At 30.7% G+C, this 14,531-nt stretch overlaps 1 protein-coding gene across 3 annotated transcripts in view; it reads right to left on the bottom strand.

Annotated features, from left to right (window-relative positions):
- Positions 1-14,531, bottom strand: part of Cv-c (crossveinless c) — a 517,053-nt gene that overhangs the window by 396,973 nt on the left and 105,549 nt on the right. The window lies entirely within an intron of this gene.

The raw sequence follows: 14,531 nt of genomic DNA, 5'->3' as shown, positions 1-14,531 counted from the left end.
TTAAATATAAATAAACGCAGCATCAAGCAAGCTCCAATACAAACAGGTTTTACGTTAATGTTTAATAATAAAAAAAAAATTATATATGTTCCAATAATAATTCGTCCAATAGAAAAATTAGCTAAGAAGTTTACAATATTTTTTATCAAATCATGTATCTGTGATTCTAATTCTTACCAAATAGATAGTATACAAATTGAAGTGTTAGTACGATGTAAATTTCTAAAAGTAAAAAAATGGCTAATTTATTAAGTACTTAAGAAAACAGTTCAATGTTAAATAAAAAAAAAACATTCTACCTTTTTATTATACATATATATATGCTTATTAAATCGGTGTATATAAATTAAGGTGTGTGTGTATATAAGATACATACTTCGATTTTTAAATTTCAATTTTTTTTTTCAATCCTTTTCAGTCGTTATAACAAAGTTCTAATCCACACAATGCCATAACTCTATTAAATAAAAATAAAAATTTTGGAGTACATTTTTGTTTACCAACGATGGTTCGAAAATTTCAATAACCGTATATACCTTTGTCCAGTAGCCTTACAGGATATTAAGTTAAGACGTCATCGCAGTACACTGAGGGTACTTAATTGAGTTTACGGTACATAAAGGCTGGTGTGTTCATGCCTTTATTCAATTATAATATAGGTTTATCTCCAATATAATGTCTATGGCGTGTTTAATATGATATAATATGCACGATAATGCTTGTGTCAATTATCTAAAGTTGATCATGTAGTAATAGTTGGATAAATGTGCTTCTACAAATCAAGCAAAAAAGAATGCTTGCAGCATGAAAAACGTAAAATCTAATTTAAATTGGGCGAAATATCTAGCAGCTTGCAGCGCTTGTATATAAAAATGAGTTTAAAAGGGCCAAGTCATTTAATTTAGTTTCTTTTGTAGAACGACTTTATCCGAGCAACTATCATTCAGCCTCTAACAATTGGTATCCAGAAGGCTAGTGTTAGCTTATTATTAAATCGACTTACTTATTTACCAAAACAAAACTGAAAATCGCAAATTCTATAACATCTATTTCAAAATATTATAATTTCAATATTCCTACAAAAAACAGATATACGGAACCATAACGATATGATTAAAACATTTAATTTTAAATTAAACCTCTTTTGGGTGGTAGGTACAGATTACATTTTTTTTTAAATTCAGTATGTTTAGAAGTAAAATATATGGAACCCAATACAGTCCTTTGCCATTAAAGGTACATAATTAAAAAATACATTATATTTGAATTACAAAGAGTAGATAACAGCGGTGCGTTTGGTTGTAAGGTTTTTGTGTAAGGCCTAAGTCTGTATTGGTACCACCTACTCAAAATATAATCATATCCTACTGCTAAACAGTAATGCTCAGTATTGTTGTGTTACGGTTTGAAAGGTGAGTGAGACACTTTTATTACGGTAAGAGGGACATAACATCTTAATTCCCAATGTTGGTGGCACATTGTCGTCGTAAGGGTTTGGTGATATTTCTTACAGTGAAAATGTCTATAGGCAGTAGTGACTTACCATCATATAGCCCATTTACTAGTCTGCCTATCTTTTATCAGTAAAACAAAAAACATTTCACACTAAAGAAATATTGACACAGACTTAGAATAGATAAGACATTTTGATATTAAACATTATTATTATAGTAAAATTTGCATAGAACTTTTTGACATTCGACGATCGTGTTCGTGTGAGTTAGATCGTACGGAATACTTTTACGAGACGTATATTAAAAATTTAATGCAGATAGCCTGACGTTCATAGCTGCACCTAGACAGCTGATATCATAATAAAATAGCCTTTAACTTAACATATCTTTAAGGACTTTTTCGACTTTATATTTTTACATTTATAAAATAATAAAACGACATCATTGAATAAAATAACTTTTCATTTCTAGACTTAAAGTATGCGGCTTGTTGCAAATTTTTTTTTAATTTGCAATTCCTTCACCCCTATAAAGTCGTTAACAAAAGCAGCTGATTCTATTTTTAAAATACACATTGCAAAAACAGCTGTTGATCGTAACGTTATAACGAAGATCTATATTTATCGTTATGTAAATAAAACACAATAGAATATGAGTACTGAATACGTTTTAAGAACAATGGATATGGTAGGCATTGTTTTTTTTTACATTCATTTTTAAAAAATAATAAGTTCTATCGGTTCATTCGATTAGATTAAATATTTGGGGGCAATTGTGTATAAAAATAATTTATTTAGCAAATGGGTAGTTTGCATATTTGTGTTCATAAGAGCAAATTTTATAACTAATCTTAAATATATAGATTATAGTTTGGAATAGAACATACAGGTTACCGGAAAAAGGATATTCAAGTAGGCTTTTAAAATCACTTTTGAATCCTCATTTAACAAACTATTTAAAGTAAAGCTACCCCCGGTTCGGAATGTAGATTGTATCGAGAAGAACCTGCAAGAAACTCAGTAGTTACTCTTTTTCAACATCTGAAAATACAGTCATGTTAATTAAATACAATTATATATGTATGTTATGTCTCCTGCCTGGAAGTCAACAAGCATTAACTCCACGCTTTTTTATCATCAATATAATCTTGTATCGAATAATATGCCCTCTTTACCAATGTATTTTTTACAAATGATTTGAATCTATGAAACGGCAAAGTTAAAAAATTCTGCAGATTCGGTCTCCTGGTAAAGATTTGTTTTTGTTTTCTTCAGAGCAAGCCACATACTTTACTTGGTGGTAGGGCTTTGTGTAAGCACGTCTGGGTAGGAACCCCCACTCATCAAATATTCTACCGCGAAACAGCAGTACTCAGTATTGTTGTGCTCCGGTTTGAACCAGGGTTCGAAAAAAAACAATTTTATGATAAATATCAAAAATCCGATTTTTTTATATATGTATATCCCATATATATCTGATACATATCCAGGTTAAGAAAACGAAGCGAATTTCATTCTGTAAACACTTAAAAAGGAATTTGTAAAATAATACAAGTGTCGAAATACCACATTTTTTATTAAAAAAAAGTAACAAAGGAATTAGTGTCTATCTATTTGAGAAATAAATTTTTAATGAACACTTAAAAAACAGGTATCTTTTATTATTATAATAAATTTCATTTGTTTGTGAGATAAATCAACTAATTTAATTTTAATATTAATTTGTAATCGACTAATCATAAAAAGTAATCGTTCAGAGTCAGGCCTTAAGCATAGATCTATGAGTGTTGTTCGGAAAGTAGGAAAAAATCAATTGATATATATCCGCGAACCCAGGTTTGAACAGTGAGCCAGTGTAACTAATATACACTACATATTTCTTACAGAGCCATTGTCTATAGGCGGCCCTTTGCTCGTTCGCAAACCTATACCATAAAACAAGCGACATGATTTTTTGCTTGGTGGTAGTTTATCGGATGAACTTTACAGTTCCAATGGGATATCTATTTTATTCTATAAGAACCATGTATAACGTTATATGTATTATGATGTACCTATAACTATGTGCATACTTTTATTCTATCCCTGCGAATCCAAGGCAGGTGGCTAGTTGTATAATAAATATACCTAACACTACAGCTTGAATGATCGAATATTATAAATTGTAATATGATTTATATTTTTTTGCAAACATTAAAACCGTTTGCGAAATTGTAACAGCTGCATTCTTATCTATATTGGATAGTATTAAATCTTACTAAATGCATTTATTAACATTTATATAATTTTCTACCCTATTATGTGAGACTTACGATTCAGTATCCCTTAAAGGCATAATACATACCGTTTACACCCAATCAATACGTACAACATTTTGTAAATGAACCTATCTGAATGAATATAGAATTTATAAAAAAAAAATCTATTCATGCGTTCGATGTAAGAAAAACAAACGAAAAAGCCGTATCACAAAGGTCCTAATTGGAAAGCAGATGGTACCTTTTGGCCACGTGCCGCTGGCGCCTTTTATATCCATACGGTAAACATAAGAAGCACGACCGTTTTATAGAAAATTAAACCCTAATTCTAACAACACACGACTCATTTTTGCAAAATGATATGTGGAGATACTCTTAGAGTATTAGATGCCAATGTGAAAAAAAGAAGCTTGTTTAAGTGCGGTAAGAACTTCGAAGCTAACTCCTTTGAGACATGTAGGTTAATCGACTATTGACATTGAATACGTCGGCAGACAGATGTTCGGTGAGATAATAGCTTGTGTGACTTACCGACGTAGGTACGATACTCACCTGGAACAAAAAATATATAATTATCATATATGGACTGGCATTCAAAACAAATTCAAAATATTATATTTTTAATAAGTATATGTTTAGACAAATTAGAACATTAGCTGAAATTTAGTATGGAGTTCCTTAGAGAACATCTAAAATAAAATTAAAGAAAATCAATGCTAAAAATTTAATTTAGATTAACTTACTAAAACAGCATAAAAATGTTCGAGTCTCGAGTTCGGCCTCCACTATTGGAAGGGTTCCACTGTTAGAGATAGTTCACTCTTGGCCCAGATAATTCGAATTTAATTCAACGGGGAAATGCTGCATTAATTTAATGATTTGTAATTATACAGAATTTATTTTAAATTTTGTAATAATTTAATAAGTAATGGCATAATATATTGTACATTCATTAAGAAGGCATACTAGGAGATGAAAAAGGCAAGGAGGTAGTCCATTCGATAAAAGTCGTATATCTAAACCGCAGCTACAAATCCATTTAAGCGTTGTTGATTTTTTATTAACTTTTTGTTATGATAACGTGAGGAATCCTGTATTATATATTCCGTAACCTGCCACATGTGTATCCACCAACCTGCAGTGAAAATGGTGGTATAACAAAATCCAAAATTTTTCCTTAAGACCACCAACCCTCGGTTCAGCATTGTCATTTACGAGCAATAATGTTTTTGATTAATTTAAAAAAAAATCTAGTAACATTTTAAATTTATATTTACTTATTAACGGAAGCTTGTTCTTCGTGATATGATTTTGGTTTAAAAATTCTAATCACAATTGACTTTTGTGACGGTAAATTGAATAAAGTACATATAGCCACGCACCGAGTCACGATACAAGGGATAAAAATGAATTCATTCAACATTTAATGTTGTATGAAGGTACTTCTCAAACACGCTATTTAGCACTTACGCATAAATATATTATTTAAAAAAATACTAAACATATAAATTTTGTGAAATAATTTATTTGTAACATACATTTCATTAAACGAATCCGAAAATGTTGCTTTTAGACTTTAATAACATCGTAGAATAGTCTAGACAAATATTTAAGCAACGTTATTACAAAAAATAACGTAACATTAAATAGAAAACAATGTAATATTTTTCAAATATTTTTTACATATTAATTTATTACAACGTTACTGTTCAAATCTTTATTCATTGTAGTACAAAAACAAAAATACTATTTCACCTTTAATATAATCGCAATAAACAATTATTAACAACATAGCAACAACATAACAATAAAACTGTTTTAGTACAACGTTAATTTTAAAAGTTACAAAACAAAAAACAACATCAATATATCCATACAAAATGGTTCATTACGTTAATTAAATAATTTCTATCGAAAATAAAAATATACGATAACAATTAATTATAAATAGTAGTTTTATCACGACGTTACTTTTAAAGCTATATGCGTTAGTATATTATAAAAACTAACACCTCGTTTTAATAGCATTGAAAGTTAATACACCGTAAAGTCTAACACTAGTATGTCCATATAAAGTGGTCCGTAACGTTAATTATTTAGTTTCCATCGAAAGTAATACTTTCGAACAAGTTAAATGTTTGTTGTATTCGTTTCCTGCATGTCTAAACTTGTTGCCATATATTGAACATTCAATTACTTTCAACTCGTTTTTAATTGATAACCATTTATAACGATTATTAAAATGTCGTTATAGAGCCGTTAAAAAAAATACGAAACTTAAAAGTATTTTTTTTTAAAGCGTTGGCCTTAAATTTTAATGATTTAAAAAAAATCTAGCAAAAAACTTAATGTTTAAGATTATTTGGAAATGGCAACGATAATCAATATTTATAATTAGCTTGTAACTTTTAAAACAATTTTTACATATTATATAACAACAATTTTTTTTTTTTAATAATTTCGAAATCATTAAATACTAAATATTTTAACCGTATTTAAGAAATCGATGTTAGCTTACTATATTGCATATTACGTGATACATTTAAATGAACATCGCAAGCAAATAAAACATAATTATAATTAAGTAATAATAATTACTGTCTTAGAATTGTGAAAAGATGCGATTTTAGTCCGCGCTGTTTGATAAGAAAACAACATATTTTTTGAGTATGTGTCGCTGTTTAATGAATTATTAGATTATATATCGCGAGGTCCTTGTTCCAAGCCCCGAGTTTGATGATGAAGTTATTTATTTTCTAGAAAACAGTCATCAGTAGCAGCCCAATGTTTGAAGGTGGGCATCAATAACACACCTGTAACTCGGTAAGCAAATACAGTTGGTCCCGATCGTAAATATATTGTTGTTAGATTATGAGTGTGAGGTTAAAGATAATGTTCTAGTATTTGCGAGCACCTGAGCACTGTAATAGAGCTATTACCAACGATCGGTGCTAACAAATATCCGATAACATATCCATTATAATGCAGTCTTATCAACGAGTTTCCAAACTTGTATTACTTCACGTGTAGGAAGTTCATATCCGTTTAGGAAATGTGAGAGAGAAGCCGATATATATTAAATGGGCCATGCATGAAAGAGATGACTATACTAATTAGTTCATAAACTCAAGGATATTTGAGATGAAAGGGATTCGTGATCTAACGTGAAATGGGAAGTTAATGTATGGAAAATAGGTAAGACGTTTGAAATGTCGTCTTTTATCATATTTTTGGATGTGTCCTGGTTTATTATTTTTTTCCTTATTATTATTTGGATATGTTTCAGAAGAGAAATTTATACCATACTATGAACAGTAGATAACTCGGCTGAATGTTATTCAGAACGTTTTTTGAACGGTGACGTTTAGTAAAATGGGTAGACTGTCAATTAAAAGGCTAATTAAACTAAATTGCTGACACAGATACACTATGGAATTACTTACCAAATATCACGGATTAGAAGCCGTGCACAGCCATATACAGCTTTTTTGCTGTATTGTTTGGTATTTAATTGTGATCAAATTTGAAATGGGCAAATGTTCTCAGTTTCCTCAGTCTCATGATCCAATTATACTGAAGATCCGATACGAGAGAAAATATTTCAGGCGCAGGAGCAACGGCTCCATTGGCTTTCAATGAGATGTAGCTGAGCTGCTAATTTTCTAACTTTTCATGGCAGAAGAATATCAATACCTTTTATGGTCTTCCCATGAGCTAGAAAAATTACCGCTAGTTACAAAATATGGCTTTATACAATCGGCCCATCTCAATGTTGATTTATTTGATATCGTTGATATAATATGACGTGTAATAAATAATGTAAATAACCTGTCGTAATAATATTCAAGTGAAAGGACAGACAAAGTACATTTTTATAGATTAATAAATCACATTATATACGGTGTTTGGAATATTAAAAGTAGCTTACGTCATCCCTTCCTAAAAATGCGATATTATATTCATGAAATAAAAAACAAGACATAATTATAAACGTATTCATTTTTTTTTAATTCGAGGATAGACTGACAAATGGGCTATATAGTCCCTATTGCCTATAGACTTGATAAGGAATTAGCATATCCTTACCGTCAACCATGGGAACCAAATAATGTACCTCGAGATGTGTGATGGCTTAGTTACTCGTTAGTGTTCGAATTCAGTCAAATATAGGAATCACCTACTGTCCTACACAAATTCCGACACCTGAACCAAGAGAAATAGAAGATTTTCCGATAGGATGGCATTCCTGCATAATGTAACGTATGATTTGATGATGAACATTACGAAAAAGCTGACAAGGGAGTACAGAGCGAAATAACTTTAAATACATAGAAAAGTGTCATGTGATGTACACATACATATGTGCCTATTTAGATACACAGGCATTCAAGCAGATTTATTGTTCGCAATACAATCAATCATAGCTTTGACAGTTGAAGCCAAAAGATGAAATAAAATTGAAACAAATAGAAGAATAATTTATTTCTCTGTCAAATGCAATTCCTTTCAATGTGATCGAATTGTGATATCTTATTTGTCTAAAAATAAGTTGGTAATTTTTGTTGCCTCGTTAGTCCAGTTACGGCTGCAAATAATGAGCTCAGTTGTCAAGGAATTCTCAGAAGCAGAACTAGACTCGAGAGAACGTGAAGCCAATTCTCTTGCGTCTGATCTATCTCCGGTCGGATTTCCGTTTCATCGGACAATCGAGCCTCAGAGTGCAGAGAGTACCATCTTCTCTGACATTCGTGCATTGGAACCTAAGCTGATGTCGAATATCTGGGAATAGTTGCTGTAGTCGCTAATGGGCCGAAAGCGTTTTTGTTCGAAGTATATAGTAGTTTAGTTCCTAAAATAAGAGATTTATAAAATTTCATAACATAATTATAAATTAAAAGGAAATTGAAAAAATTGAAATTGATCAAATTGAAAGGAATTGCATTTGACAGAGAAATAAATTATTCTTCTATTTGTTTCAATTTTATTTCATCTTTTGGCTTCAACTGTCAAAGCTATGATTGATTGTATGTCGAACAATAAATCTGCTTGAATGCCTGTGTATCAAAATAGGCACATATGTATGTGTACATCACATGACACTTTTCTATGTATTTAAAGTTATTTCGCTCTGTACTCCCTTGTCAGCTTTCTCGTAATGTTATAATATATGTATATTTATAGTTTTATAAATATACATATATTGGTATCAAATTATATCTAATTGCCTCACTATATTATACTCCTGTTGGGTTTCACGTAACACAATAAGGATGATAATATATTATAATGACATTAATAAATATTGTCATATATTTATACAATTTATAATACGTATAATTATTGAAAATAATTTTTAGTATATGTTATTAATTGTCTGTGACGAAGCTTGGACTCCCGCTGTGATAACTATCGTTAGGTTGGTTGTCCATTGGATAAACAACGATATGATTGCTATACAATGTTAATATATATTATTTTCATATCTCATTGGCAATAATATAAACCGATAAATATAGCATCTAAGATCTTATATCCCTTGTAATCCTATTACTCCGAATTAGGGTTGAATGAATGAATGACTAGTCATGAATGGTCTAATCAGGTGAAAACCCATGACGATCTAATAAGTAAATATGTTATCTGTACAGTGTACATATAATACATTATTGGAATATGATCATCTTTGTGCTGAGATGGCTCAAGAGACGTGATGTTTATATCGTGATGATTTTTATTCTTTTGTCTTTTAATCATCACAGACGTATTGTCCATGCATTTGATGTATGATCCTATAATAATATTTGGTAGTTTCATTGAATATTTTTATTCCCCGACTTTCCGTATTCAACATTTTTGGAATGCAGTTTTGGTTTGTATTTTTCATAAGGGTCAAATATAATTTTGAGAAAACCTTGCAACCTGTTTTTATATGTGATCAAAGCGTGCGAAAGCTCCAAACCCTTTCCTCAAAAGAAAAGGAAGCTTTTGCATAGTTGGGAGATATTTACTTAACATTTATTATCGTTATTTACTTTATGTATATAAAATACATCTCTACAATATAAAATAATCTAGAAATAGCTTGACTATAAATTCATTATCTAAAAATGTAATTCACCGTTTCCTTAGAGCATGCACTTAGGTCGTTTTTATTTCAGGAAATAAAAGTCAAAAGTCACGCTCCATCCGAGCTCCTCTAAAATTATTATCAATATCGTATCATATTGTAAATCCTGTGTAGTTTTATACTATGGTCCCGATATCCATGTACATAACGCCATATTTACAACTATTACATGAACATTAAGATTAAGGATTAATAAAATGTTTGATTTACGTTTAATGACGAACTCCGACAGCTATAGTTTGTATTTGATAGTAGATATTTAGAAGTCATATAAATAATATGGAACATATTTTATGTCAATTACATTTCAGTAAAGATTGTAGATAATGGTGTTGTTGGGTTAACCTTTTTTTACGGAGAGGCTATAATTTCAAGGGCTATTTTAATTTATGGTTTCTCGTTAACATGATTTAAAAAAATTTGGAACGAGTGCTAAGTGAAAGTCTTAGTATCTGAATAACTCCAAGCGTTAACTTAAATTAAAATTACAATAAATATGTATGTTTAATTACATTTAAGCGACTTGTATTTTAAATCGTCATCAAAACTCTTTGCGAAATTTCTGATGGGCTTAAGAAAATGATATCAAATTGAGTCTATTCACATCCTTACATTCGGAGAACTTTTTAAAAGGTTAAAGTAACATTATAGAACAAACAATTTGACGATATTTGATTCGCTTTAATTTAACCGTTACCTTAAGAAAAAATATCAATCACAAAGAAATTGTCCGAAAAGTTTCGGCGAAGCCGCATACTGCGGCGTATTCCATTCCAGTGGTTATAGTGAGTTAAAATCACATATAATCCTGCACCTACAACCCGGGGATTTTTAGAATATTGTAAATATATCAAAAATTCCACATTTCACGTTGTGATAATGTCGGATTTTATCTTAAATTATAAGATAAATAAAATATGTTTATAAAGAAACAGAAGTATTCGTCCGAATCGCCTCCAGTAGAAAATAAACATTTCTAAATCCGTAACATTACCACACATGGGGACATACATTATTTCTGTACAAGGAATGGGTGTCTGATTGTTTACAATACTTCACTGAATTATCAAACAAGCCCAAGCGTTTTGATAAAGATTTCCATGTGTTTGTTGTTATTCGTTTGGATTTGTTGAAACAATATTTTTATTATGTAATGCTTTAAAATTATTGAATGTTTGTTTTGTAAATATTATTTTTCGTTAAAAGCATTTCGTTATACAGAATTGATTTTAAGAATTGTTTTTTTTTATAATATAACTGACACACAGGTCGAAGATTTCTTATTCTTAATCCAACGCAAGGAACTTTACATCCGAATTTAATTACCTAAATATTAGACTACTACAAATAATTGTATATTAAGTAAGCTTTGATCTATACTTTTGTTATTTTTTTTCAACATGGCAATTGATTTCAAGGCAATTTATGAAACTCTCCGGTGTTAAGATTGGCAAGTTAAACAGCGACACTCCGGCGTAGAAACTAGCAAGTCAAACCATGACACTGCGGCGTATAAACTCTTAAGTGTAACTATATCATTCCTCGGCATAAACTACATCTATGCAGAAACTACAGCGAGTCCTGATAGAAGTGTATCGAAACATTTTGTAACTTAAATTAACAACCCAATACGGCTTCAATCGGGTATCGAAATGTAAATGAGGTATTAACTGGTGTGGTCTTAGTCTTATAAAAAGTTACAGGATCGATCCTGACCTCTTAGGGTATTGACGTCCCCACTACCACGTCCCTTAACACAAGTGGTAATTCCTTAATTCATTTGAGGTACTGATACTATTATTTAAAAAAAATACTCAGCGAGGAGAGGAGACACGATTCTTTCTGACTCAATGTACTAAAATCATAATATTAAGTCAAATTTATTTGCTCAAAATATTAACGAATTGTGGAGCATAATCATAATCTTCGTGAATAAATTTGAAAACGCCCATTACCGGGACAAACAGCAGTACTCAGTATTGTTGTATTCCGGTTTGAAAGGTGAGTGAGCCAGTGTAATAACAGGCACAAGCGACGTAACATCTTAGTTCCCAAGGTTGGTGGCACATTGGTGATGTAATGAATGGTTAATATTTCTTACAACGCCATTGTCTATGGGCGGTGGTGACCTCTTACCACCATGTGGTCCATTTGCTCGTCCGCCTACCGATATCATAAAAAAAAACAACACTACAGACAAACAGACGGAGCATATTAATTTATACAACCTATGAATGTTACAGATGTAGCTGGATGTGACTTTTATTGTGCATAAGATCCGTGCTATCGTTTGCCAGATGAAATAGAAATGCTTTGATATATGTATATATTTACAAACAAAATTGTCTTTGAACGTTTTATTTTTGATCTTTATTGGCTATTAGCTCTGAAAGCTGGTTGAAAGCAATAAATCCTTCTGTAAGGGTATCCGTGCCTTAATGTTACCATTTTATGATGTTCGTTTAATTTAAATATAATGAGTCTTTCTAAAGTAATTTAATTGAAAAAACGACTAATGAGAGTTTCTATCAACACTATGTTACTGATTTCAGTAAGCTTTAACGCGTGTCCTTTGAGTGTAATAATTATTTATCAAAGTATATCTTGCACTAAGATTTTAGAAAATGTTACATGAAGTACACTAAGTCAGACAAAAAGAAGCGAATGAAAATTCCCAGTAATGGAAAACGATGCGTCTTTTTGTTAAAACGTTAAAACAGCTGTCGCTTTAATTTTATTAATTATTATTGATGTATTGACATATTGTCAATTATTACGCACTACCGGGATTTTGTATTCGCTTTTCTTGCTACACTATAATGCTAGGTTGGTTCCATCTCCCTTTTGTTTTATCTGAAATGTTGCATATCACATGTTTATGTGTTCTAAAATATCACAATCGTTTTCTGAAATTAATTTCGAGTTTATTCTTATAATATTCTGTAAGAACAAATATCGGGAACCATTGCTTTATAGCAGGGAATCTTCATTTAAAATTATTTTTTATTTGTTACATAACATCGACATTAACTAACTTCTTATTAAATAAAACGACATACTCACGTTTTATTAAAGTGCTATTTTATTATTTAAATAGAGTTCAAAATACACATCAGTTCATATTAATAAACACACATTTATATGACCACATTGATATATTTTGTATAACACAAATACTGTCTAAATATGATTATAATATATATTAAATTTCTCAAACTCAAGACTCAGTATCTTACCTAATTTTAAGCAAATTTCGCAAGAGTTAAGTGGGGTATCTAAGATATAAACATACTAAACTATTGACGGTAATTGATTAATTATAATTTATTAACTAACGATTACATCTAAGTCGGCATGCGAAAACGAAAGTTGAAAATATTTCGAAACGTCGATATAAATCAAATAATAAACGCTAGTAAAACTATTGCTAAGTAATTTCAATTAACCGCCGTGACCGGAACTTTGTTCATAGAAACGTTTGATAAAATAAGTCATTTATAACAATATCTTATGCTTATAATCGAGAACTGCTTAAATGAATCAACCCGCATACAGAGTATTGAGTGACATGTCAGAAACAAACGAATAAAAGGCGATATGTTTGCCAAATTAATTAATCTATATCCATATATGTATATAGCCTGTTTTGTTGCTCTTTTGCGGCTAAACTACTGAACCGAATTTGATGAAATCTGTTACGAAGCAATCTTGATCTTCAAAGAAGGATATAGGCTACTTTCATTAACACTTGAGGACCAACTACTAAATCGCGAGCGAAGACACGGGCGACAACTATCGTAGAATAAAAAACATTTTATTTCATGGCAAAATACAAAAAGATCAGTATGTTTAAAAAAAGTGTTCTATTTATTAGCAGAATCTCAAACTCAAAGGAACTCCAACATACTCCAATTATATCGGAAAAAAAATCTAACCTCAATATATTACATCCTTTGATCATGTCACCCTATTCCAAGAGCTGATATAAAGGATGATTATCACCAGTAAACGTTGACCCAATTAAACTCAACATTTGTTGGTTACTCAGAAACTGAAATTTAATAGTCTTTCTACCATCTCTTAACAAGAATTTTCTACTGGGACAAGTTCTAGTAAATATTTTATTCGCTCGTTTGTGTTTAGTAAAAGAGGTTTTGGTGGCTATTATTATTATTCCAGGTAGAGAATTTTGTAGAAGACCTAATCATTATAATATATTAGTAGATTTTATTAAGACAAAACATTTTTTTAATGATATATAGACATTGGCGCTGTAAGAAATATAACCCATTTCTTACATCGCCAATGCGCCACCGGGACCTAGGGACCACCTAGGGAACTAAGATTATCTCCCATGTGCCTGTCGTTATACTGGCTCACTCACTCTTCAAACAGGAAAAGACCAATACTAAGCATTACTGTTTGGCGGTAGAATATTTGATGAGTGGGTGGTACCTACCACGATGAGCTTGCAAGAAACTCTACCACCAAGTAAAACAAAACACATAAAACAATAGAGTAATTATCCCACTATTATACAAAGTACAATAAATTGGTTCTTGTCCAGATTCGAACCAGCGACTAAAGGTTAAGATTAACGTATGATTTCCACTGGGTCCTCTGAGTTCGTGGACATACTCGTGAGATATTATATGAGATGTGCTGCTAACCTTCGTAACTAATTTGTTATCTT

The sequence above is a fragment of the Vanessa tameamea genome, chromosome 20 (genome assembly GCF_037043105.1).
Source record: "Vanessa tameamea isolate UH-Manoa-2023 chromosome 20, ilVanTame1 primary haplotype, whole genome shotgun sequence".
NCBI lineage: Eukaryota > Metazoa > Arthropoda > Insecta > Lepidoptera > Nymphalidae > Vanessa > Vanessa tameamea.
The sequence above is the reverse complement of the archived record's forward strand: the minus strand, read 5'-3'. Positions and strand labels throughout refer to the sequence as shown.